The 22,567-nt window shown below is 48.1% G+C and overlaps 1 long non-coding RNA gene across 1 annotated transcript in view; it reads right to left on the reverse strand.

Moving 5' to 3' along the window:
- Positions 1 to 2,053: 2,053 nt before the first annotated feature.
- Positions 2,054 to 22,567, reverse strand: part of LOC149462437 (uncharacterized) — a 56,075-nt gene continuing 35,561 nt past the window's right edge. Inside the window, exon 4 of the long non-coding RNA XR_016312660.1 lies at positions 2,054 to 3,316. This is a non-coding gene — a long non-coding RNA (uncharacterized LOC149462437). The remainder of the gene's footprint in view (positions 3,317 to 22,567) is intronic.

The raw sequence follows: 22,567 nt of genomic DNA on the forward strand, positions 1-22,567 counted from the left end.
TTGGTCAGGGAAAGTGACGTGGTGGTCAGATGAAGCAGTAGGAAGATCTGGAGGTAACTGCTGACAGCTGGTTTAGGGTCAAGACATATAAAGTGTAATGTTCTCAGAGACTGGACAGCTGTTTTCACCAATTCACTGGTCAGCTGAGTATTAGCTCTGCTTAGTAATAGCCTGCAATCTGCAACAACACTTTTGCCCAGTACCTTCAAGTGTCTTGGTATCTGAAAGAAAAGCAGAAAGAACAAGACAGCAGCTCAGGGATTTTATTGACCATACATGTGAACAATAGCCAACTGGTTATTATAAGTGAATGACTAATAAAATGAAAAGGGGGTAACATGGGTAACAAATCATTGGGGCCACTTCTCTATTCATTATATGGCCTTAACAGTTTTTTTGTTGCTTAGTCAATAATGGTACGATCTGCAACTTTGTCTCAAAAAAAAAAAATGATTCTAATTAACAACACATGCAGTCTAAGGCTGGGTTTACACTGCTGCCATCCAAGTTTGATCTGATTTTCAGTGAGATTAGGTTGTGCAACTTGGATGTGGTTTGCATTATCTATGGGGCCAAAATTATGCTGGAGTCACACTAAAGTAGTACAGGAACCTTTTCCAAAATCAAGTCATGCTGAATTGCATTGGAGTAAACAGGCACTTTCCCTATTGTCATGCGATTCTGTGCAACTCAAGTCACATCTGAAATAGCACTAGTGTGAACAGAGCTTAAATGGATTTTGTATTGCATACAACTACTTCTGGGTAATACTCTCTCAAAGAAATAAACTACAAGAGCACAAAAATATAATTCAGAACGTGTGTCACATGATTATGATCTATTGTATTCACTTGTATAACTTACCTCAAATCATTGGAATAAACTCAAAGAATGTTGTCTACTTCTTGATCTCAGGTTCAAAAGCATGTAGCCAGGTGAGGGAGCTGCTGAGTAGGATGTTTTCAATAGACTGAGTCAGGCAGCTCTGCACTGTAGGAACTGTAGTCTTGAGGAGAGACTCTACTATAATCAAGGGCTTTTGAACTACATTCCCCCAGAGAGGAGATTGATGGGAGGAGTGGAAAGAGCTGCATTTTTCTAGGCTGTACAGGACACAGCTTCCTCTTGCCATGAGGGAGACCAGAGAGTGCACATCATTGTCCAATGTGCACCATCACCGTTGCATATCAATGCCCGGAGAGGGATCTGGAGTGCTGAGTTTGCGGGTGCTGACAAAGTCATCTGAGTGCAGTTCAGAGAGTGAACTAATCTCTGTGTGTGACCGGGTGGTAAGCTGCAATATCGCTGGGACTGGTGAGCAACTGCTGTGGGGTTTTACTATCTGCTGCTAGAGAGATTGAGCCCTTTAGGAACTGACCATATAATCATCTAGTAGTTTTATTGCTGCTTGCAGACTTGACTATTCTCATGTGCATCAACTGTACAGCTGGGCCCCAATGCTAGCCAGCTGAAGAGTTAGGATTAAATAGCTGCTACACAAAGACCTTGACCTATTGTTTATGTTGGGAAGAACCTCTCAGGGGACATTGGACTGTAACTTAACCATTCCCTTAGAGTGCACTCCAAACCAGTTACAGTGTTCTTATACACACTGCAGTTAATTTTTATATGAACTGCTTATTGCACTTCAGCACTTGCTGATTCATGGGTTGATTACAGTGTAGTGGTATAGAAATCTGTTCTAAGTTACTTTGGCAATTACATTGTCTAGCAGACTGTGTCTGAGTCTACCCTTTGCAAGCGGATTTATGTTCTTACCATCATTTACTCTAACCCATACCAATACATTGAGTTAATTTATTACTAATCGGTCTTGCGTCTATTTCCTGGTACTAATTCACAGCCAAGTTAAAGGTATCTATACACATGTTCTTATAGGTGCTTGCAGTGAATTTCACTGAACCAGGTGTGTCAGAGGGGCTGAGGGTGTTATTGGAATCGAGATGCAAAACAGAGAACCCAAATTACCAAGCAGCTCCTTTGGGAGTGAACACTACAAGTGTCAGCAAAAATAAAAAATTAGGTAGACATGTCAGGACAGCCACAATAGTTTATTTATAACAAAATGACTTCAATATAAGACATTTAAGGCAACTAAGTAACAGTCAGTACAGATATCAAATTTTTTTTTTAAAAAGTTCTTTTTTTTCTTTCTTTATTTCAAAAATAATTTTAAAAACATGATTATATATACAAGTGTTCTATGTTATCTTATTGTAATTTTGTAAGTAATATTATAATACACCTGCTAGCCTATAGTCTTAAAGGGACACTAAATGATACCCTAATTCCCTAAAAATAATTCATACACATCCATTACTTATTAGCCATGTAATCTGTTTTTCATTAAATTGTTTCTTATTGTGTTTGCTTCCTTGTAATATCCTCCATAAGTTCCTGAACTTCTCCTTTCCCCCCTCACTTCCATTAATTTGGAACGAGCAGTGCACATAAATTGCAGTCATATGCTGTGCTCTATGCATGCTACAAATTTGAAAGTCCCATAGTCCATATTGCTTTTTAGGAGTGAGCAAGACAGGGTGGCTATGTTTGTATATATTGCAGAATCATGGAGAATGCACATAGCCACCCTCAGACAGGAACAGCAATATAAATAAATAAATAAATACATTTGGAGATATACAGGATGTTGGGAGCTTTAGAAGGTACCTTTTGAGTTATGAACACACTTGAATAAATTATATTTTTTTTCAGACCAGAGTTTAGTGTGACTTTAAATTCCTGTTTGTATAGATCATTCAATCAACATGTAGAAGGGAAAATAATAAAAACAAATCCAATCCTTTATATTCTTATTCCAGACAGGAAGATATATTGATTAGGCTGAAATGTGTATTATTATTATATTGTAATAGTATCTACAGTGAATAAATGCCCTCCCCAGCTATTTGGTCATGCTTGGCTTATCACAAAGTTACAACCTAATACAAAATGAATATGATGTAATTTTCCTATATAACAATCTTGCCTTATAACAATAATAATTCCTAACACAAGTATGCTGACACCAGGTTTCACATACAGAATAGATGGCGCACACAAGTCTCTAAATACTTATCCCTTATTGAGAGAGTAATAGTACACATCATAGCACTGCATTGCTATAGCTTCCAGCTTCATTGTATTTGAAGATATTCCTCCCTCGCAAATTCTTTTTGGGATAAGGGCTTCCTGGCTACTGTGATTAAGAACAGCAAGCCCAGACCGCAAAAAGCTTTGAGAGAGACAAAGTGCTGATGGTGTAAAGATGTCCTCTGTGATTTAATCCTTGCACCTGTAAAGGCAATATTAATACATTATAAATATATCATCACTTTGTTATTTTTCAACCTCCTCTGGACATTTTTAAGTAAATAATACAGGAGTTAAAACTCCTACATGTGGTGAATACGGTTACTTTGTTGGCTAAACAAATATAGATTATTTGTAATTTGTTTAAAAGGTCAGTCCATCTTTTAGCAGCAAGATTTCTGTACTTGTGTCCTCCTAGTTATTTACTAGCTGAAGCCATTAAGAGGAGATCTCCCTGAACAAATCTTGCTGTTGAAAAGGAAAACAAAAAATGAAAAAGGCCATGGGGTGACTTAACTTAGAACTAAAGGTATTTTGTTTTTATCTTGGATAGGGTAAGGGAGGGTTATAACCCCTACCAGTTTTATTGCCATCTTTGTCCCATTAGGAAGATTTAACTTTCTGTCCCATAGCCAAAAGAGGAAGCAAGAGGAAATTTTGTTGTCCCCAGAGCTAGTGTCCCCATTGGAAGATTTCCCCTTTATTCCTGTTCTGGGGATAACCCAAAATGTGCAATTTTCTTTTACTTTCACTTTCAATGATAACGGTAAACAGGACAAATAGAAAGGGCGAATCTCAATAATGGCGGCACAGGCAGCAATAAAAACCTAATAGGTGATCTAATCCCTCTCTACTCTATCCAAAACGAAACAAAAAGGTTTTGCACAGACCATTTGTGAATCCCTGTGCGGATAAACATGGCCTCACATGGGCATATGCTGTAGTATGTCCCTGTGAAGGAGGCTTTAGAGAAATAGTGAAGGCTCGGTGTCCTCTAGAAAGTAAGGAAGATCACCCTGGAAAACCTATGCTATGAGACGTGAGAACAGCCACTTTAAAAGCAGACGTGCCATAGGTTTGGCTAGGCCATGGTCCTTTTACCTCCCTTTTTTCTTCTTAATCCTGATCCTCTTCCCCTCCCTAACAGCCTCCTCATCTTGTCCCCTCACCGATTACTTGTCGGTACGATTGAAAAGGATTTAGATGGCCCAACCAACAATTTTCCATATATTCGTAATTATACTGTACATACCTATAGCATTTTAAAATTGTGTACGCCCATGAAACCACAACAAACTTCAGTACCCTAAAATTTTCATAGTAAATTATTTAAAAGCCCTTGCAAGTCATCAGTTTAGAGTTAATTGTGAATAATGAACCGTGAATGTCCCCTCTGTGATATAATGTTGTTGTGACAGGTTCTTTTTAATGACCCCTAATTTCTCGTCTGCCTGTCATTGAAGCTAATGGAGCATAGATCACACTCAATTAGCTGTGGAAAGTGACAACAGAAAGTAGAAGTGACATTAAACACATTGCTTCTGGGAAGGTAGGAGAGATCAGCAAATGGCCGTTCACTGTTCTCCCTCCCCTCTATCTGGGGAAATTTGCCATGGGACAGCCTTCATTGTTCACTCTCACCTTTCCCAACTATAGGTTTGCCTTAGTTGGCACAACCACCACTACCGCTAATAAAAGGGACACAGTATTTAACGATGTGGTTCCATGGGCCTGACAGACCTTTGCTTAAATGAAATTATTTCCATTTACACAAATTTACACAAATTTTTAATCCAGTTTTTTATGTAACACTCCCTTTTTTGATAAGAGGGAAGTTGGTAATGTAATGGCATATGTTGTATGCCTAGTCTGCTGGATCCGGGCTAGGAATTTTTATATTTTTTTGCCTTTTTCTTAAATTTTAATAAAATAAATTTAAATGAAAAAAGGTATATCTTTTTAACATATATAATGTATTTAGTCTGTGCTTTCATTTTTCTACCTCTAAGTTTCTATTTGCAGGTGCAGTGTGTGTTATTAGGGAAAATCTACAAAGGGTCAAGTTGATGAGGAAAAGTCCAAACTCTGCAGATCTGTGACTTCAAAGTTTTGGATGGAAAATTACTAACAAATGAACATCAAAAGGTTGATATTTGTTTGCCATCATCATCATCCTCTTTCATCACTTTGATGTCACCAAGCGAGCATCTTGTCCTTGCTCCTGGAGTGTTGTGGTAACCTTTGTGGCGGTAATGTCACTCATAAGGTGAGTAGACAGTGTGATTTTTAGATTTTGATCTGGTTTTAAGTGGTTTGGAGCTTGGGATTTATTGCTAAGCCTTTGGTTTGTGATTTAAATGGTTAAACTATAAAGTTGGTTATTTAACATATATTTTACTTGCCACAGTAGTGATCAGAAGCCACTAGATAGAATTTCAGAGCATGCATTTTATAATTTTCTAAATATTATTATGTGTTTGTTACATATGTATTGTTGTGAGGAGGTGGTTAGCTGTGCTTCCCAATGAAAACTGTTTATGTTTAAAGTGATATTAAAGACAATTAAAAAAACCCAAACAAGCATATCATACTAACCTTCTCTGTGCAATGGTGCACTTCTAGTGTCCCATTCCGGCTCTCCTGGCCCCTCCCTCCTGTCAAGTGCCCCCAGAGCAAGCAGTTTGCTATGGCGGCACCCAAGCAGGTTCGCTCCCAAGCTACTGCTATGTGTGTCCATTCAGACATGAAGCCGAGGCTTAGCTCCGCCTCCCTTCTCTCCTCATTGGCTCACTGGCTGTTATCAACAGCAATGGCACCCAATGGCTCCCGCTGCTGTCTTAGCCAATGAGGAAGGAAAGTCCCTGGAGGGCAGAGGCTCTTGTGCACATTGCTGGTTCCTGATGGGGCTCAGGTAATTATTAGAAGGGCTGGAGGAAGGGGGGGGCTGGTGCACACAGAAGGTTTTTTTACCTTCATGCATAGAATGCATGAAAGTAAAAAAACCTTCAGCCTTTACAGCCACTTTAATTGTTCTCCTCCTCTGAGTCTTCTTCAGGCCTAATTACATTGCACATATGCAGAGTTTTTCATACAGCTACCCTGTCTGCTCAGTTATTGCTATGATTCAGAGAAAAGCATTAAAGCACAAAAATTACACAAAAAACAAATACTCTACCTTTTGTGTAGCAGGTACCCTATGCCACCTAAACAAGTACTAATTCCAGTTATATGTGAACCAGAAACCATTAGCTTTCTTGAATAAGCCAAATCCTCCTTCATTTGTGTCTCACATGCTCCCCCTCCCAGACATTCCAGCTCACAGTTGGAGGGTTTCAGCAACTGAGGCAGTGCAGTCAATCCAGATAGCAGTGAGAAGGACTAGGTTTGGCTAGGTGCTGGTCGACAACCTACAGTCTTGTGAATTAGCAGTGACAATCCTGATAGCCACACACCCCTAGAATATATTTTCATCCCACTGTAGTGTAAGCAGGCACAGCCTACATGAGAATGGCAACACTGCTGTGAATTCAGGAACCCCATCACAGGAAGCTGCATTATGTGTACTTCACTGGCAGGGTCAAGAAGTATTTGTGGGACTTTGCGGGATTTCCAGAAAATGTTAAGGGCAGATGTGTGCTTACTCCAGTACTTTTTTTTTTAAAATGAGAGGTCATAGCTCCACTTTAACTCATCACCATCACTCCTGTGCACTGTCTCAATCCCCCAACAAAGATCTTGGGTGAAAATGTACTTTTCCTGAACGTGAGAGCATATATGGGTGTCTTATACCCAAAAGTGTGTATATATATATATATATATATATATATATATACTGTATATACTATATTCCCAAAAGTATTGGGCGTCTGCCTTTACACGCACATGAACTTTAGTAGCATCCCAGTCTATAAGGTTCAATATTGAGTTTTCCCACCCTTTCTAGCTGTAACAGCTTCAACTTTTCTGGGAAGGCTGTCCACAAAGTTTAGAAGTTTGTCTATGGGAATGTTTGACCATTCTTCCAGAAGCACATTTGTGAGGTCAAGCACTGATATCAGACGAGAAGGCCTGGTTCAATATACTCTGCTTATATACTATACTAATATACTTTGCTCTATTTAATGCCAAAGGTGTTATATGGGGTTGAGGTCAGGACTCTGTGCAGGCCAATCAAGTTCTTCCATCCCAGACACACCCATCCATGTCTTTATGGACCTTGCTCTGTGCACTGGTGCGCAGTCATGTTGGAACAGGAAGGGGCCATCCCCAAACTCTTCCCACAAAGTTGGGAGCATGAAATTGTCCACAATGTCTTGGTATGCTGATGTCTTAAGAGTTCCTTCCACTCAAACTTAAGGGGCCAAGTCCAACCCCTGAAAAACAACCCCACACCATAATCCCCACTCTACCAAACTTTACACTTGGCACAATGTAGTCAGGCAAGTACCGTTCTCCTGGCAACTGCCAAAGCCAGACAGGTCCATCAGATTGCCAGACAGAGAAGCATGATTTGTCACTCCAGAGAACACGTCTCTACTCCTCTAGAGTCCAGTGGCGGTGTGCTTTACACCACTGCATCCAACGCTTTGCATTGCACTTGGTGATGTAAGGCTTGGATGCAGCTGCTTGGGCATGGAAACCCATTCCATGAAGCTCTTTACTCACTGTTGTTGTGCTAATCTGAAGGTCACACGAAGTTTGAAGGTCTTTAGCTATTGACTATGCAGACAGTTGGAGACTTCTGCAAACTGTGCGCTTCAGCATGCGCTGACCCCACTCATTTTATGTGGCCTACCACTTGTAGTTGAGTTGCTGTTGTTCCCAGTTGCTTCCACTTTGTTATAATTAGAGATGAGCGAATCGAAGTATCCGAAGTGGAATTCGAGTCGAATATCGGAAAAATTTCGATTCGTGCCGAATCCGAAAAACAGCCTAATTCGGACGCGCGAATCGAAATTTTTCCGAAAATGGCGGCTGACATGTGCGGCGACGGAGCGGGGATGTCGGGGAAGGCGCGCAGACAAGGCGCGCTGCCCCATAATGCATTCCTCAACGACATGTGATCGCATCAGCCAATCAGCAGCCAGCCAGCCAGCACTGTGTAATGGTCGAGGTATATATAGCGGCCATTTTGGAAATCTTCATTTGCCTGCAGTCATTGAACAGAGGCAGACCGCTCTGTACTAGGGACAGGGACAGAGTTAGGGCCACAGAAACGAGAATTGGGGACAGAGAGAAGTTACTTAGGGACAGAGAACCATTACTCAGGGACACAGACTTGTTAATGAGGGCCACAGAATCGTTATTTAGGGACAAAGAAACGCTAGTTAGGGCCACAGAATTCATACTCAGGGACAGACAGAATTGTTACTCAGTGCCAGAGAATTGTTACTTAGGGCCACAGAAACGTTATTAGGGCCACAGAATTTTTACTCAGGGACAGACAGAATTGTTACTGAGTGCCAGAGAATTGTTACTCAGGGACAGACAGAATTGTTACTGAGTGCCAGAGAATTCTTACTCAGGGCCACAGAATTCATTCTCAGGGACAGACAGAATTGTTACTCAGGGACAGACAGAATTGTTACTGAGTGCCAGAGAATTGTTACTCAGGGACAGACAGAATTGTTACTGAGTGCCAGAGAATTGTTACTCAGGGACAGACAGAATTGTTACTGAGTGCCAGAGAATTGTTACTCAGGGACAGACAGAATTGTTACTGAGTGCCAGAGAATTGTTACTCAGGGACAGACAGAATTGTTACTGAGTGCCAGAGAATTGTTACTCAGGGACAGACAGAATTGTTACTGAGTGCCAGAGAATTGTTACTCGCACAGACACAAAATTGTTACTTGCACAGACACAGAATTGTTACTCGCGCAGACACAGAATTGTTACTCAGGGCCACAGAATTCATACTCAGGGACAGACAGAATTGTTACTGAGTGCCAGAGAATTGTTACTCAGGGACAGACAGAATTGTTACTGAGTGCCAGAGAATTGTTACTCAGGGACAGACAGAATTGTTACTGAGTGCCAGAGAATTGTTACTCGCACAGACACAAAATTGTTACTTGCACAGACACAGAATTGTTACTCGCACAGACACAGAATTGTTACTCAGGGCCACAGAATTCATACTCAGGGACAGACAGAATTGTTACTGAGCGCCAGAGAATTGTTACTCAGGGACAGACAGAATTGTTACTGAGTGCCAGAGAATTGTTACTCAGGGACAGACAGAATTGTTACTGAGTGCCAGAGAATTGTTACTCAGGGACAGACAGAATTGTTACTGAGTGCCAGAGAATTGTTACTCAGGGACAGACAGAATTGTTACTGAGTGCCAGAGAATTGTTACTCGCACAGACACAAAATTGTTACTTGCACAGACACAGAATTGTTACTCGCACAGACACAGAATTGTTACTCAGGGCCACAGAATTCATACTCAGGGACAGACAGAATTGTTACTGAGTGCCAGAGAATTGTTACTCAGGGACAGACAGAATTGTTACTGAGTGCCAGAGAATTGTTACTCAGGGACAGACAGAATTGTTACTGAGTGCCAGAGAATTGTTACTCGCACAGACACAAAATTGTTACTTGCACAGACACAGAATTGTTACTCGCACAGACACAGAATTGTTACTCAGGGCCACAGAATTCATACTCAGGGACAGACAGAATTGTTACTGAGTGCCAGAGAATTGTTACTCAGGGACAGACAGAATTGTTACTGAGTGCCAGAGAATTGTTACTCAGGGACAGACAGAATTGTTACTGAGTGCCAGAGAATTGTTACTCGCACAGACACAAAATTGTTACTTGCACAGACACAGAATTGTTACTCGCGCAGACACAGAATTGTTACTCAGGGCCACAGAATTCATACTCAGGGACAGACAGAATTGTTACTGAGTGCCAGAGAATTGTTACTCAGGGACAGACAGAATTGTTACTGAGTGCCAGAGAATTGTTACTCAGGGACAGACAGAATTGTTACTGAGTGCCAGAGAATTGTTACTCGCACAGACACAAAATTGTTACTTGCACAGACACAGAATTGTTACTCGCACAGACACAGAATTGTTACTCAGGGCCACAGAATTCATACTCAGGGACAGACAGAATTGTTACTGAGCGCCAGAGAATTGTTACTCAGGGACAGACAGAATTGTTACTGAGTGCCAGAGAATTGTTACTCAGGGACAGACAGAATTGTTACTGAGTGCCAGAGAATTGTTACTCAGGGACAGACAGAATTGTTACTGAGTGCCAGAGAATTGTTACTCAGGGACAGACAGAATTGTTACTGAGTGCCAGAGAATTGTTACTCGCACAGACACAAAATTGTTACTTGCACAGACACAGAATTGTTACTCGCACAGACACAGAATTGTTACTCAGGGCCACAGAATTCATACTCAGGGACAGACAGAATTGTTACTGAGTGCCAGAGAATTGTTACTCAGGGACAGACAGAATTGTTACTGAGTGCCAGAGAATTGTTACTCAGGGACAGACAGAATTGTTACTGAGTGCCAGAGAATTGTTACTCGCACAGACACAAAATTGTTACTTGCACAGACACAGAATTGTTACTCGCACAGACACAGAATTGTTACTCAGGGCCACAGAATTCATACTCAGGGACAGACAGAATTGTTACTGAGTGCCAGAGAATTGTTACTCAGGGACAGACAGAATTGTTACTGAGTGCCAGAGAATTGTTACTCAGGGACAGACAGAATTGTTACTGAGTGCCAGAGAATTGTTACTCGCACAGACACAAAATTGTTACTTGCACAGACACAGAATTGTTACTCGCACAGACACAGAATTGTTACTCAGGGCCACAGAATTCATACTCAGGGACAGACAGAATTGTTACTGAGTGCCAGAGAATTGTTACTCAGGGACAGACAGAATTGTTACTGAGTGCCAGAGAATTGTTACTCAGGGACAGACAGAATTGTTACTGAGTGCCAGAGAATTGTTACTCAGGGACAGACAGAATTGTTACTGAGTGCCAGAGAATTGTTACTCAGGGACAGACAGAATTGTTACTGAGTGCCAGAGAATTGTTACTCGCACAGACACAAAATTGTTACTTGCACAGACACAGAATTGTTACTCGCGCAGACACAGAATTGTTACTCAGGGCCACAGAATTCATACTCAGGGACAGACAGAATTGTTACTGAGTGCCAGAGAATTGTTACTCAGGGACAGACAGAATTGTTACTGAGTGCCAGAGAATTGTTACTCAGGGACAGACAGAATTGTTACTGAGTGCCAGAGAATTGTTACTCGCACAGACACAAAATTGTTACTTGCACAGACACAGAATTGTTACTCGCACAGACACAGAATTGTTACTCGCACAGACACAGAATTGTTACTCAGGGCCACAGAATTCATACTCAGGGACAGACAGAATTGTTACTGAGTGCCAGAGAATTGTTACTCAGGGACACCTAATCGTTGAATTAAATAGTATGTCAGACAACATGCAGAGGAGTGGCAGAGGAGGCAATGTTTTAGGAGCGAGCAGACGTGGCAGCAGAGGAAGGGGTCGAGGCAGCAGTATTCGCAGCCAGAGGCCAGTGCTCCCGGTGTCATCCAGCGGTCGTGTCTCCACCGACAACCCTGCCGTCATTGATTGGTTGGCTCGGTCGTCTTCCTCTTCCCAGGTCACCTCTGACACCTACAGCCAACGGTCGGTGGGTACGTCAGACACAACCGTTAGTTGGCATGGCCCGGGACCAAGCCCACTGAAATCACGTGTCCTCTACCTGCCCCTGTCCTTTGCTGTTCCCTCACCAAGCGAAGTATCGCATGCTGTGGGCTCAGCCCCACTGTACAGTGAGGAAGAGCTAACAGAGGGCGGTCAGGAACGGGGGGAGACATCGGCCTTTTCAGCAGCCAAGCGAACAAGTACTGGCGAGGAGAGTGGCTCGGTAGCCGGTCTAGAGACAGGTCTGTCTCCTGACCCAGACGCAGCCGAGGGGGCTAGTAGTGAGGCGGAGACCCTACTTGATGATGAGGAGGTTGATCGCACTTGGCAGCCTCGTCGTCATCAGGCAATTTCTTCCGCATCATCAGGAGAAGAGGGTGGCAGCTTGGCAGCGAGCAAAACAGTCGGTGGGTTGCCCAGGAGACAGCAGCAGGGTCGCATCAGTGTCAGTGGAGCCAAACGTCCACGGAGTACAGCACCAGCTCCACTGCAGCCTACCACCACGGCCAGTAGTGGTGCCGGTGCGCACGGAGGAAGTAGCAGTCAGCCAGTGAAGAGTAGCGGGGGCAAAGTTTCCTACTCGGTGGTGTGGCAATTTTTCCTCAAGCCGCCCGAGGAAGTAAACGTAGCCGTATGTCGACTATGTGGCCAGAAATGCAAGCGTGGCCAGGGGGCCCATGTTGGGACTACAGCGTTGCGTCAGCATATGCAGCGTCACCATTCGGTGGCCTGGGAAAACCGTGATAAACATACGGCGGTTCTGCCTGCCCCAGCCCCCGCTCCATCACCCGCTCCGTTACTTGCTCCGTCACCCGACGTCGTCAATCGCCCTCTATCAGCCAGTCAAGGCTCCAACACCTCTGCTGAGGGGAGTTGTCGCTCATTGGCATCTTCCGCTCGTTCAGATGCTCCTTCTCCTGCTACTCCTCTTCTCGGATTCCGTCAACAGTCTTTCTTGGAATCCGTATCCAAGAGACAACAGTTTGCGAGCACGCACCCGACGGTGCAAAAGCTGAACGTCCTCCTGTCCAAGTTGCTGGTGCTGCAGTCCCTCCCTTTCCAACTGGTGGACTCAGCACCTTTCCGAGAAATGATGGCTTGTGCCGCGCCGCGGTGGAGAGTGCCAAGCCGTCATTTCTTTGCCCAAAAGGCAGTGCCAGCCCTGCATTCACATGTAGAAGAGATGGTGGGCCAGTCTTTGAGCATGTCGGTCTCTGCCAAAGTGCACGGCAGCGCCGACGTGTGGAGCTGTAACTACGGTCAGGGACAGTACATGTCATTTACGGCCCACTGGGTGAACGTGGTGCCGGCACAGCCGCACCAGCAACTTGGACAGGTCACGACGCTTTTGCCTCCACGTTTGCACGTCCTTGGTCCAGCAAGCATGTCCGCCTCTACCACCTCTTTTTCCGCCGTGTCCTCAGCCGCCACCCCCGTGCCAAGTCCCATTACCCGACCGGCATATCACATGTGCAGGGCGCAACGGTGTCACGCTGTGCTGCACCTGGTATGCCTTGGCGAACGTAGTCACACAGGGGAGGAACTGCTGAGTGTAATGAACAGAGAAATCGACAGATGGCTGTCTCCGCGCAAACTAAAAATCGGAACCATGTTGACTGACAACGGAAAGAACATGGTGTCTGCTCTGCGTCAAGGAAGGTTGTGCCATGCGCCATGCATGGCTCACGTGTTCAATCTGGTTGTCAAGCGGTTCCTAAAATCCACCATCCCACTGCAAGACATCCTTAAAATGTCACGTAAACTGTGCATGCATTTCAGCCATTCCTACACCGCAAAGAACACCCTCATTGAGCTGCAGCGGCAGAACGGAATTCCACAGCATCGCCTGATCTGCGACGTTGCAACAAGGTGGAATTCAACCCTACACATGTTAGACCGCCTTTACGAGCAGCGAAAGGCCATCACCGATTTCCTGATGTTACAAGCGGATAAAGGTACTCCCCTGTGTAACTTAGATGTCAGCCATTGGCAGCTCATGCGTGACACCTGCCGCTTGCTCAGGCCCTTTGAGGAGGCCACGCTATTCGTGAGTCGGCAGGACTATGGGATGAACGACGTCATTCCTCTGTTGCACGTCCTGGAACAAATGCTGTTAACAATGGCTGGTCAGGGTGCGGTAGACGTGGCGCACAGATCTCAATGCCACATGACCCCTGTGGGGGCAGGACAGGAAGAAGAGGAGGAGGTAGAGGAGGACATTTGTGCTCAGGAATTATTGAGTGAAATGGGTGGTTTTTCCACTCAGCGGACAGGAGTGGAGGAGCAGGAGCATCTGGTAGAGGAGGAGGAGGAGGAGACAGAGGACCCAGACGCACCGTGGCAGTATGCTGTGGAGATGGAGGCAGGGAGTCCCTCGCATTCCTTGGCACAAATGGCCCATAGCATGCTCGGTTGCTTGCGTAGCGACAGCCGAATAATAACCATCAGACAGAGGGATGACTTTTGGCTGTCCACCTTGTTGGACCCTCGCTACCGGTCCAAAATGGTGGCCTTTTTCACACCTGCTGAGAGGGAGGCCAAAATTACGTACTATAAAAACCACCTATGTAGTCAGTTGGTCTCTGCCTTTGTGCGCCATCGTCCATCCTCAGACACTGTGGGCCCTGTGCGCTCGCGTTCCGCTGGCATGGCAGCAGGGGAGGGGTGGGGTGGTAGGAGCAGTGGCAGCTCCACCAGCAGCGGCTGCCTCAGTCTGCAGTCGATGATGAGTAGCTTTCTTCACCAGCGCAGTGAGGAAACTACTAACCAGCCGCAGCAGCAGCAGCAGCATCAGGTGGACCTGGAGCAGGAGCTCAAACAACAGGCTTGGGCCTACTTGGACAGCACCCTGCCAACCGAGGTAGACAATCCCCTTGACTACTGGGCAACGAAACTTGACCTTTGGCCCCAACTAGCTGAATTTGCCCTTGAAAGGCTGTCATGCCCGGCCAGTAGCGTGGCATCGGAGCGCGTGTTTAGTGCGGCAGGAGGTATTGTAACTCCGCGGAGGACACGACTGTCCACCCAAAGTGTGGAGAGACTCACGTTTGTGAAAATGAATCAGGCGTGGATTAGTCTGGATTTCAAACCACCAGTTCCTGACACAACTGACTAAATCCGCCATGAATCATGCCTCAAACATGTGCCACTTTCAGGTCTCCTCACACTGCTGGTGTGTTGAATTTTTTGACATAGGGTGCTGGCAGATTACGGGCCTCCTATAGCTGCTGCCAGGCCCCTAATCTGCCATAGGCCCCTATATACCACCTCCTCCTGCTGCTGCCAGGTCCAGAGTCTCTCATGGGTCCCTGTACGGCCTCCCATTGCTGCTGTCTCCATCGCCACACTCTGCTGCCATGTGCCACTTTCAGGTCTCTTCACACTGCTGGTGTGTTTAATTTTTTGACATAGGGTGCAGGCAGATTACGGGCCTCACATAGCTGCTGCCAGGCCCCTAATCTGCCATGGGCCCCTATATACCGCCTCCTCATGCTGCTGCCAGGTCCAGAGTCTCTCATGGGTCCCTGTACGGCCTCCCATTGCTGCTTTCTCCATCGCCACACTCTGCCATGTGCCACTTTCAGGTCTCCTCACACACTGCTGGTGTGTTGAATTTTTTGACATAGGGTGCTGGCAGATTACGGGCCTCCCATAGCTGCTGCCAGGCCCCTAATCTGCCATGGGCCCCTATATACCGCCTCCTCATGCTGCTGCCAAGTCCAGAGTCTGTCATGGGTCCCTGTACGGCCTCCCATTGCTGCTGTCTCCATCGCCACACTCTGCCATGTGCCACTTTCAGGTCTCCTCACACACTGCTGGTGTGTAGAATTTTTTGACATAGGGTGCTGGCAGATTACGGGCCTCCCATAGCTGCTGCCAGGCCCCTAATCTGCCATGGGCCCCTATATACCGCCTCCTCATGCTGCTGCCAAGTCCAGAGTCTGTCATGGGTCCCTGTACGGCCTCCCATTGCTGCTGTCTCCATCGCCACACTCTGCTGCCATGTGCCACTTTCAGGTCTCTTCACACTGCTGGTGTGTTAAATTTTTTGACATAGGGTGCAGGCAGATTACGGGCCTCACATAGCTGCTGCCAGGCCCCTAATCTGCCATGGGCCCCTATATACCGCCTCCTCATGCTGCTGCCAAGTCCAGAGTCTGTCATGGTCCCTGTACGGCCTCCCATTGCTGCTGTCTCCATCGCCACACTCTGCTGCCATGTGCCACTTTCAGGTCTCTTCACACTGCTGGTGTGTTAAATTTTTTGACATAGGGTGCAGGCAGATTACGGGCCTCACATAGCTGCTGCCAGGCCCCTAATCTGCCATGGGCCCCTATATACCGCCTCCTCATGCTGCTGCCAAGTCCAGAGTCTCTCATGGGTCCCTGTACGGCCTCCCATTGCTGCTGTCTCCATCGCCACACTCTGCTGCCATGTGCCACTTTCAGGTCTCTTCACACTGCTGGTGTGTTAAATTTTTTGACATAGGGTGCAGGCAGATTACGGGCCTCACATAGCTGCTGCCAGGCCCCTAATCTGCCATGGGCCCCTATATACCGCCTCCTCATGCTGCTGCCAAGTCTAGAGTCTCTCATGGGTCCCTGTACGGCCTCCCATTGCTGCTGTCTCCATCGCCACACTCTGCTGCCATGTGCCACTTTCAGGTCTCTTCACACTGCTGGTGTGTTAAATTTTTTGACATAGGGTGCAGGCAGATTACGGGCCTCACATAGCTGCTGCCAGGCCCCTAATCTGCCATGGGCCCCTATATACCGCCTCCTCATGCTGCTGCCAAGTCCAGAGTCTGTCATGGTCCCTGTACGGCCTCCCATTGCTGCTGTCTCCATCGCCACACTCTGCTGCCATGTGCCACTTTCAGGTCTCTTCACACTGCTGGTGTGTTAAATTTTTTGACATAGGGTGCAGGCAGATTACGGGCCTCACATAGCTGCTGCCAGGCCCCTAATCTGCCATGGGCCCCTATATACCGCCTCCTCATGCTGCTGCCAAGTCCAGAGTCTCTCATGGGTCCCTGTACGGCCTCCCATTGCTGCTGTCTCCATCGCCACACTCTGCTGCCATGTGCCACTTTCAGGTCTCTTCACACTGCTGGTGTGTTAAATTTTTTGACATAGGGTGCAGGCAGATTACGGGCCTCACATAGCTGCTGCCAGGCCCCTAATCTGCCATGGGCCCCTATATACCGCCTCCTCATGCTGCTGCCAAGTCCAGAGTCTGTCATGGTCCCTGTACGGCCTCCCATTGCTGCTGTCTCCATCGCCACACTCTGCTGCCATGTGCCACTTTCAGGTCTCTTCACACTGCTGGTGTGTTAAATTTTTTGACATAGGGTGCAGGCAGATTACGGGCCTCACATAGCTGCTGCCAGGCCCCTAATCTGCCATGGGCCCCTATATACCGCCTCCTCATGCTGCTGCCAAGTCCAGAGTCTCTCATGGGTCCCTGTACGGCCTCCCATTGCTGCTGTCTCCATCGCCACACTCTGCTGCCATGTGCCACTTTCAGGTCTCTTCACACTGCTGGTGTGTTAAATTTTTTGACATAGGGTGCAGGCAGATTACGGGCCTCACATAGCTGCTGCCAGGCCCCTAATCTGCCATGGGCCCCTATATACCGCCTCCTCATGCTGCTGCCAAGTCTAGAGTCTCTCATGGGTCCCTGTACGGCCTCCCATTGCTGCTGTCTCCATCGCCACACTCTGCTGCCATGTGCCACTTTCAGGTCTCTTCACACTGCTGGTGTGTTAAATTTTTTGACATAGGGTGCAGGCAGATTACGGGCCTCACATAGCTGCTGCCAGGCCCCTAATCTGCCATGGGCCCCTATATACCGCCTCCTCATGCTGCTGCCAAGTCCAGAGTCTGTCATGGTCCCTGTACGGCCTCCCATTGCTGCTGTCTCCATCGCCACACTCTGCTGCCATGTGCCACTTTCAGGTCTCTTCACACTGCTGGTGTGTTAAATTTTTTGACATAGGGTGCAGGCAGATTACGGGCCTCACATAGCTGCTGCCAGGCCCCTAATCTGCCATGGGCCCCTATATACCGCCTCCTCATGCTGCTGCCAAGTCCAGAGTCTCTCATGGGTCCCTGTACGGCCTCCCATTGCTGCTGTCTCCATCGCCACACTCTGCTGCCATGTGCCACTTTCAGGTCTCTTCACACTGCTGGTGTGTTAAATTTTTTGACATAGGGTGCAGGCAGATTACGGGCCTCACATAGCTGCTGCCAGGCCCCTAATCTGCCATGGGCCCCTATATACCGCCTCCTCATGCTGCTGCCAAGTCCAGAGTCTGTCATGGTCCCTGTACGGCCTCCCATTGCTGCTGTCTCCATCGCCACACTCTGCTGCCATGTGCCACTTTCAGGTCTCTTCACACTGCTGGTGTGTTAAATTTTTTGACATAGGGTGCAGGCAGATTACGGGCCTCACATAGCTGCTGCCAGGCCCCTAATCTGCCATGGGCCCCTATATACCGCCTCCTCATGCTGCTGCCAAGTCTAGAGTCTCTCATGGGTCCCTGTACGGCCTCCCATTGCTGCTGTCTCCATCGCCACACTCTGCTGCCATGTGCCACTTTCAGGTCTCTTCACACTGCTGGTGTGTTAAATTTTTTGACATAGGGTGCAGGCAGATTACGGGCCTCACATAGCTGCTGCCAGGCCCCTAATCTGCCATGGGCCCCTATATACCGCCTCCTCATGCTGCTGCCAAGTCCAGAGTCTGTCATGGTCCCTGTACGGCCTCCCATTGCTGCTGTCTCCATCGCCACACTCTGCTGCCATGTGCCACTTTCAGGTCTCTTCACACTGCTGGTGTGTTTAATTTTTTGACATAGGGTGCAGGCAGATTACGGGCCTCACATAGCTGCTGCCAGGCCCCTAATCTGCCATGGGCCCCTATATACCGCCTCCTCATGCTGCTGCCAAGTCCAGAGTCTCTCATGGGTCCCTGTACGGCCTCCCATTGCTGCTGTCTCCATCGCCACACTCTGCTGCCATGTGCCACTTTCAGGTCTCTTCACACTGCTGGTGTGTTAAATTTTTTGACATAGGGTGCAGGCAGATTACGGGCCTCACATAGCTGCTGCCAGGCCCCTAATCTGCCATGGGCCCCTATATACCGCCTCCTCATGCTGCTGCCAAGTCCAGAGTCTGTCATGGTCCCTGTACGGCCTCCCATTGCTGCTGTCTCCATCGCCACACTCTGCTGCCATGTGCCACTTTCAGGTCTCTTCACACTGCTGGTGTGTTAAATTTTTTGACATAGGGTGCAGGCAGATTACGGGCCTCACATAGCTGCTGCCAGGCCCCTAATCTGCCATAGGCCCCTATATACCGCCTCCTCATGCTGCTGCCAGGTCCAGAGTCTCTCATGGGTCCCTGTACGGCCTCCCATTGCTGCTTTCTCCATCGCCACACTCTGCCATGTGCCACTTTCAGGTCTCCTCACACACTGCTGGTGTGTTGAATTTTTTGACATAGGGTGCTGGCAGATTACGGGCCTCCCATAGCTGCTGCCAGGCCCCTAATCTGCCATGGGCCCCTATATACCGCCTCCTCATGCTGCTGCCAAGTCCAGAGTCTGTCATGGGTCCCTGTACGGCCTCCCATTGCTGCTGTCTCCATCGCCACACTCTGCCATGTGCCACTTTCAGGTCTCCTCACACACTGCTGGTGTGTAGAATTTTTTGACATAGGGTGCTGGCAGATTACGGGCCTCGCATAGCTGCTGCCAGGCCCCTAATCTGCCATGGGCCCCTATATACCGCCTCCTCATGCTGCTGCCAAGTCCAGAGTCTGTCATGGGTCCCTGTACGGCCTCCCATTGCTGCTGTCTCCATCGCCACACTCTGCTGCCATGTGCCACTTTCAGGTCTCTTCACACTGCTGGTGTGTTAAATTTTTTGACATAGGGTGCAGGCAGATTACGGGCCTCACATAGCTGCTGCCAGGCCCCTAATCTGCCATGGGCCCCTATATACCGCCTCCTCATGCTGCTGCCAAGTCCAGAGTCTGTCATGGTCCCTGTACGGCCTCCCATTGCTGCTGTCTCCATCGCCACACTCTGCTGCCATGTGCCACTTTCAGGTCTCTTCACACTGCTGGTGTGTTAAATTTTTTGACATAGGGTGCAGGCAGATTACGGGCCTCACATAGCTGCTGCCAGGCCCCTAATCTGCCATGGGCCCCTATATACCGCCTCCTCATGCTGCTGCCAAGTCCAGAGTCTCTCATGGGTCCCTGTACGGCCTCCCATTGCTGCTGTCTCCATCGCCACACTCTGCTGCCATGTGCCACTTTCAGGTCTCTTCACACTGCTGGTGTGTTAAATTTTTTGACATAGGGTGCAGGCAGATTACGGGCCTCACATAGCTGCTGCCAGGCCCCTAATCTGCCATGGGCCCCTATATACCGCCTCCTCATGCTGCTGCCAAGTCTAGAGTCTCTCATGGGTCCCTGTACGGCCTCCCATTGCTGCTGTCTCCATCGCCACACTCTGCTGCCATGTGCCACTTTCAGGTCTCTTCACACTGCTGGTGTGTTAAATTTTTTGACATAGGGTGCAGGCAGATTACGGGCCTCACATAGCTGCTGCCAGGCCCCTAATCTGCCATGGGCCCCTATATACCGCCTCCTCATGCTGCTGCCAAGTCCAGAGTCTGTCATGGTCCCTGTACGGCCTCCCATTGCTGCTGTCTCCATCGCCACACTCTGCTGCCATGTGCCACTTTCAGGTCTCTTCACACTGCTGGTGTGTTTAATTTTTTGACATAGGGTGCAGGCAGATTACGGGCCTCACATAGCTGCTGCCAGGCCCCTAATCTGCCATGGGCCCCTATATACCGCCTCCTCATGCTGCTGCCAAGTCCAGAGTCTCTCATGGGTCCCTGTACGGCCTCCCATTGCTGCTGTCTCCATCGCCACACTCTGCTGCCATGTGCCACTTTCAGGTCTCTTCACACTGCTGGTGTGTTAAATTTTTTGACATAGGGTGCAGGCAGATTACGGGCCTCACATAGCTGCTGCCAGGCCCCTAATCTGCCATGGGCCCCTATATACCGCCTCCTCATGCTGCTGCCAAGTCCAGAGTCTGTCATGGTCCCTGTACGGCCTCCCATTGCTGCTGTCTCCATCGCCACACTCTGCCATGTGCCACTTTCAGGTCTCCTCACACTGCTGGTGTGTTCCATTTTTTGTCATAGGGTGCTGGCAGATTATGGGCCTCCCATAACTGCTGCCAGGCCCCTAATCTGCCATGGGCCCCTATACCGACTCCTCATGCTGTGACGTTGCAACAAGGTGGAATTCAACCCTACATATGTTAGACCGCCTTTACGAACAGCAAAAGGCCATCACAGATTTCCTGATGTTAAAAGCAGATAAAGGTACTCCCTGTGTAACTTAGATGTCAGCCATTGGCAGCTCATGCGTGACACCTGCGCTTGCTCAGGCCCTTTGAGGAGGCCACGCTATTCGTGAGTCGGCAGGACTATGGGATGAACGACGTCATTCCTCTGTTGCACGTCCTGGAACAAATGCTGTTAACAATGGCTGGTCAGGGTGCGGTAGACGTGGCGCACAGATCTCAACGCCACATGGCCCCTGTGGGGGCAGGACTGGAAGAAGAGGAGGAGGTAGAGGAGGACATTGGTGCTCAGGAATTATTGAGTGAAATGGGTGGTTTTTCCACTCAGCGGACAGGAGTGGAGGAGCAGGAGCATCTGGTAGAGGAGGAGGAAGAGGAGACAGAGGACCTAGACGCACCGTGGCAGTATGCTGTGGAGATGGAGGCAGGGAGTCCCTCGCATTCCTTGGCACAAATGGCCCATAGCATGCTCGGTTGCTTGCGTAGCGACAGCCGAATAATAACCATCAGACAGAGGGATGACTTTTGGCTGTCCACCTTGTTGGACCCTCGCTACCGTTCAAAAATGGTGGCCTTTTTCACACCTGCTGAGAGGGAGGCCAAAATAACGTACTATAAAAAACACCTATGTAGTCAGCTGGTCTCTGCCTGTCTGCGCCAACGTCCATCCTCAGACACTGTGGGCCCTGTGCGCTCGTGTTCCGCTGCCATGGCAGCAGGGGAGGGGTGGGGTGGTAGGAGCAGTGGCAGCTCCACCAGCAGCGGCTGCCTCAGTCTGCAGTCGATGATGAGTAGCTTTCTTCACCAGCGCAGTGAGGAAACTACTAACCAGCCGCAGCAGCAGCAGCAGCATCAGGTGGACCTGGAGCAGGACCTCAAACAACAGGCTTAGGCCTACTTGGACAGCACCCTGCCAACCGAGGTAGACAATCCCCTTGACTACTGGGCAACGAAACTTGACCTTTGGCCCCAACTAGCTGAATTTGCCCTTGAAAGGCTGTCATGCCCGGCCAGTAGCGTGGCATCGGAGCGCGTGTTTAGTGCGGCAGGAGGTATTGCAACTCCGCGGAGGACACGACTGTCCACCCAAAGTGTGGAGAGACTCACGTTTGTGAAAATGAATCAGGCGTGGATTAGTCTGGATTTCAAACCACCAGTTCCTGACACAACTGACTAAATCCGCCATGAATCATGCCCCAAACATGTGCCACTTTCAGGTCTCCTCACACTGCTGGTGTGTTCCATTTTTTGTCATAGGGTGCTGGCAGATTACGGGCCTCCCATAGCTGCTGCCAGGCCCCTAATCTGCCATAGGCCCCTATA

Source organism: Staurois parvus, unplaced genomic scaffold (assembly GCF_062004578.1).
Source record: "Staurois parvus isolate SC_StPar_1 unplaced genomic scaffold, SC_StPar_1.0 ptg000175l, whole genome shotgun sequence".
NCBI lineage: Eukaryota > Metazoa > Chordata > Amphibia > Anura > Ranidae > Staurois > Staurois parvus.